We start from the raw sequence: 4,831 nt of genomic DNA on the forward strand, positions 1-4,831 counted from the left end.
AGGGCTTAAATGCATCTTATGCATCTGCTTTACCGTGATGTTTCAAACACAGCTATAAGTTTTTTATATTGCAAGACTGTTTATATCAACTCTTTCATGAACACATAAAAAAGCCATAATATATGCAGAACTACCCCTGTATTTAGTTAGATATGTATTTAAGCAATAAATTCTCAGACATCCAAAACTCAAAACCAGCTAGTTATCCTTTCTCTAGTCAATGATCATGCTCTTCACTAAAAAAAGTGTATCAGCAATCACTGCAATAGTCTGCATAACCATTTTTAAGAATACAAAAAAGTGAGAGTAGCTGTTCTTTAGTACAACTGACCTCCCTTCTTGCTCACCCTATACTTATCCTTGACTGGGATCTTTGTCCTATGTCCTCCTTCCCATGCCAGAGGCTGAGGAGGATGAGGAACCCCAGGGTTGCAGAGGAGAGATGGTTCTGCCTCTGAAACTGAACTCCCACTGGGAGCCCTGCCTTCCTGGCCACTGGAAAGGTGTGAGAGTTGCCAGGTCTGAGATCAAACACTACCTCCATGAGACAGAATTACAGCTTGGATAATACAGCAATTTTGGCATGGAATAGTTAGTGCAGGCAATGATTTGGTACTTTTTATGGGCCAAGTTAGTTGTTTGATAAATGCAAGTACACTGCATATCACTCATGATACAAGCTTTCCCCTCTTATTATTATTTAAGAAATCAAGCTACTATAACCTCATTTTTAAGGGGCACAATTATCCCCAAAGTATGATTACGTGTGATGGAAGTTTGTACTCTTTTCCAGTATAATTTTAATATCACTGTTATTTCTGCACAGTATGGTCAGTAAGATGGGTCTACATACTAACAGTGACATCATGTACTATAATCCTTCATTCCATTTTCTGACCTGAAAAGGCTCCCATTCCTAAATTACTGCTAAGCAACAGAGAAGTTTTCACATCACTGCAATATGGGTGGGCATTTCAGTGGGATTTGGGGGGAAAATATGGCTTGCAGCTGTGCACCTCAATGTGGGCATATGTGGTCTGACAACCATTAATTTCACAGGTACACTGTATAACAGAAAATCAGAACTTGCATTAAACTTTATCATAAAACCTGATACTGTAGCATCACATTTTGCCTTTCCACATACCAACTGGAAAAGGAACATATGGTTCCTTGTAAGACTTTCCAGTGAGGAAAAGCAATGTAACACTTAGGAAGCCACTGAAATTATACCAGCTCGTGCCAGTTAAGGATCTGTTGCATTGTTTCTGCATTTTGTTTTCTGCTCTTTCTTCCTGCTGTTTCCTAAATATAAGCTTTCAGAAGATCTAGCCCTAAATGATAAAGCTGTGTCCAAGATGCCTGTAAACAATTGCCATGGTTTCTCTTGTAGTTCTTTTTGGTCTGTTTTAGAAAGAGGAGGGACAATTTGAAATAACAGGAAAACATCTCAGTTTTACTGCATGAATGGCCTCATATATACAGGGGAGGGGAAAAGGGAGGAACAGCAGGAGCATGACCAGGTCTCATTGGAGGTGTGTGGTGGTGGTCTGATAGCCAGTGACCAGCCTTGAGCAGTGACACGTCCCCCAACAGCTTGCGGGGGAGGAGGGACAACAAAGGAGTGGAGTGAGACGAAAAAAAAAGCCCCACCAAGAATTTTATAAAAGTTAGTGATTAGAAGGACCAGGTCTCTTTGCCTGCAAACACCTCACCAGAAGCTTGTAGCAGCAGAGACATTGCCTACAAACAAGTAAGTATAATAATTCATTTTCTAAACTGTAAAGCTGGTACGTATATCAGCAGCTGAGACCTGGTGTGTTTATCTACAGTGGGCTTGGAAAGTTGTTTTTGGTTTTGTTTTAATTTTTTTTTGTTTCAGGAAAAGTTTGTGAGAAATAAGCACTCAGCCATTCGGCAGTGGTCTTCTAAAGTGATCCATTTGGTGCTCACACTGGCTTTCTAACTTAGCTTAGTCACTTAGAACTCACTGGAGTCAGTGAGTGAATCCTCTGCCTAAGGCGACTAGAGCAATAATATACCTGCATTGCTTTCTGTTGCTTTGTTTCGTGTTTGGTTTTGCTTGTGATGTACATGAATTTCTGTTTTGCAAGGAGAACAGAGAATGACTGGAGAAGGCAGCTGGTCCTGACAGACATCAGTGCTGACAGAAGTGCAAATATGTGTGTTTGTTGTGCAGCCTCTTCTGATAACTTTATTTAGGAAGGGGGTATAAGGTCTGCAGTGCAGGAAAACAAAGCCTGTTCTTGCATCTGTAGGCTGTAACCTTTCAAGCTGTGAACAGCCAGCTTCAGGAAATTGCTTGACCAACTCACTGAATCTATGATCCTCTATCACTTAACTATCCCATGTGCTTACCCAGAACTATTTAGTCCATCTGAGACTCTCACCACTGCCTCCCCCAGCCTCCCCTGCTGACAATACAAGAACTGAATTCTCATGCAAGTCTAACAGCAATTTTTACCTCCTCCGAGAAAAGTCCAGCCCTGAAAGAGAAGTAGCTTCTCCTTAACAACACTTGCTTCTGAGCAACAATCTTCTTGCCACCTTAGCCAAATCTAGCCATTCTGAGTGCTAGATTTGTCCACTGATGCCAGAGGACAGGTCTCTGAACATAGCCTCCTTTCATAGTTGCTAGGGAAATTAAATAGGGATGCATTTGCTCAGGGCTTGAGTATTGCTCTGAGGCTAACATGGGAATCTGCACAGGGAACTTCAGACCTACAGTTCCTCCTGCAACAGCAGGTTGAATCAAGGTCTCTAGACAGAGCATGAGGATCGTAAAAAAACTCAGAGAGCAAAAAACAACGAAGCAAATTTACAATCATATATGTCCCAAAGGACTGATGGAGATAGTGACATTAGCATGTCAATCAAAAACATCTGCCCCTTTTTCTAGGTGACAGAAGTCTGAGTATCTCTTCTTGTCCCATACCCTTGAGACTTCTTAGAATTCAGAAGTGAAACATTTTGCTAACCCAAAACCTTCTTCTCAGTGCAAAAGTGACGGGAGAAATTCTCTGTTCTTTCCTTCATAGACATGAAGAGGCACCACTTCCACCGTGACTCTTCAAAATAGGTACTTATAGAGAGTCACAGGGTAATTCAGGCTGAAAGGGACAGAGCAAGTCTGTAGTCCAAGCACCCCTTGCCCAAAGCAGGGTTAGACACAAGGTCAGACCAAGGTGCTCAGTTCTTTATTCAGGTGGGTCTTGGCAACCTGAAAGGTGGGAGACACAGCAGCCTTTTTTGTCAATCTGTTACATTTCTTGGCTGTCCTAGCAGTGAAAAAAATTCTTCATATCCACTCTGAATCGTTTTAGTTTCAGTTTGTGCTTGTTGTCTCTCACTGTCCCATCACAGCCACTGTGAAAAGCCCAGCTCTGCCTCTTCAATCACACTCTGTACGTACTGAGGACTGCTGAGAGGTGCCCCAAAAGCCATCGCTGCTTGAGGCTGAACTAGACCCCACTCTGCAGACTTCTCCTCCCAGAGCAAGTACTGCAGCCACTGACCTTGGTGGCATCTGTTGAACTAACTTCAGTCTGTGTTTTTCCTGTACTGCAGGGGCCCAACACTGGGTGCAGCATTCAGATGTCAATTACAGAGTGCTGAGCAAAGGCGGATAACCCATCTCCTCCCCTGGCTCTCCAAGCCAGACTCGTGCTCACACAGGATGCTTGGGCCCTTGCTGCTGGCCCCGTTCAGCTTGCTGCTGACAGGGCCTTAGGCCATCCCCAAAGAGCTGTTCCCTCGTCCCACTAGTCCTGGGGGAATTGCTGCCAGGGCTCTGCACCTCAGGCAATGTCTGGGCATTTGTCTTGGCCAGACTGCACGGTGGTCCTGTTGGCCTCTTCCCACCCCCATGGCCAGGCTCCTCTGGATAGCCACCCATCAATCAGACCTATCAAGTAGTCCTGCCAGCTGTGTGTCTTCTGCCACCTGGATAAGAATGTGCTCTGTCAGCAGGATGGGCCCGGGCTTGCCCAGCCATTCATACCCCTCTGTTTTCCTACCAACTGTATTTATCTGTTTATGTATTCAGCTGCTTCTTCTTCAAGCCCTGTTCTTTGGAAGCAAATTTCTTGTGCGCAGAGTTTGTATTGCTGCCTGTCAGAGATTATGCTGAAGGGCTGTGTTTACTAGTAATTGAATAGGAAAAAGCTACATGTGTGGGATACAAGCTGTACTTTAAAACTTTGGTCCTCCACTTTTGGAATTAATTTTACAAAAGAAAGCAGTGCAGAAAGCCAAGAGAAAAACTTAGAGATTCTGATCCAGTCTTTTCCCATCTGCAAACTGGGACTCAGGTGAGATTTTATGTAAGATTAGAAGATACCAGTCAAATGAGGCTCTTGAAAAGAAAATATGCCAATTGAAGTTTCTAAGATGATTGGAAGCAAAATGTAGCATTGTTCCTTCTTCTATTCATCTTCACTCTGCTTTTTGGTTCTCACTATTAATATTAACAGGATCAAGTGCTTGTGCTGCCATCACACATTTCCCCTCAGCCCTTCTTTCTTATGGTAGGTGAGAGAAACTCAACGTTTCAGCATTACAATATTTACTTTTACTACTATGCTGTCCTCTCCACCTCCTGCTGGGCAGAGGATGGGGGCTGAACAAAGAAATTTGTTTGCTTAAGGAGCTATTGAAGCCTGATAAGCACTCCATGTAGCTACAAAGCTGGGGGGGGTGGGGGTGGGGTGGGGGCTGGTTTGACCAGTTTTATTCTTTTGAGGTTCTTTTCTAATTCTACTAAAAAAAAAAAAAAAAAAAAAAAAAAAAAAAAAAAAAAAAATATAAAAAA

The 4,831-nt window shown here is 43.1% G+C and overlaps 1 protein-coding gene across 1 annotated transcript in view; it reads left to right on the forward strand.

The window, feature by feature from the left end:
- Positions 1-1,636: 1,636 nt before the first annotated feature.
- Positions 1,637-4,831, forward strand: part of LOC121354644 (fructose-bisphosphate aldolase B) — a 10,838-nt gene continuing 7,643 nt past the window's right edge. Inside the window, exon 1 of the mRNA XM_041469394.1 lies at positions 1,637-1,753. The gene's annotated coding sequence lies outside the window, so the exon portion shown is untranslated. The remainder of the gene's footprint in view (positions 1,754-4,831) is intronic.

This window comes from Pyrgilauda ruficollis, unplaced genomic scaffold (assembly GCF_017590135.1).
Source record: "Pyrgilauda ruficollis isolate IOZ18807 unplaced genomic scaffold, ASM1759013v1 scaffold231, whole genome shotgun sequence".
Lineage (NCBI taxonomy): Eukaryota > Metazoa > Chordata > Aves > Passeriformes > Passeridae > Pyrgilauda > Pyrgilauda ruficollis.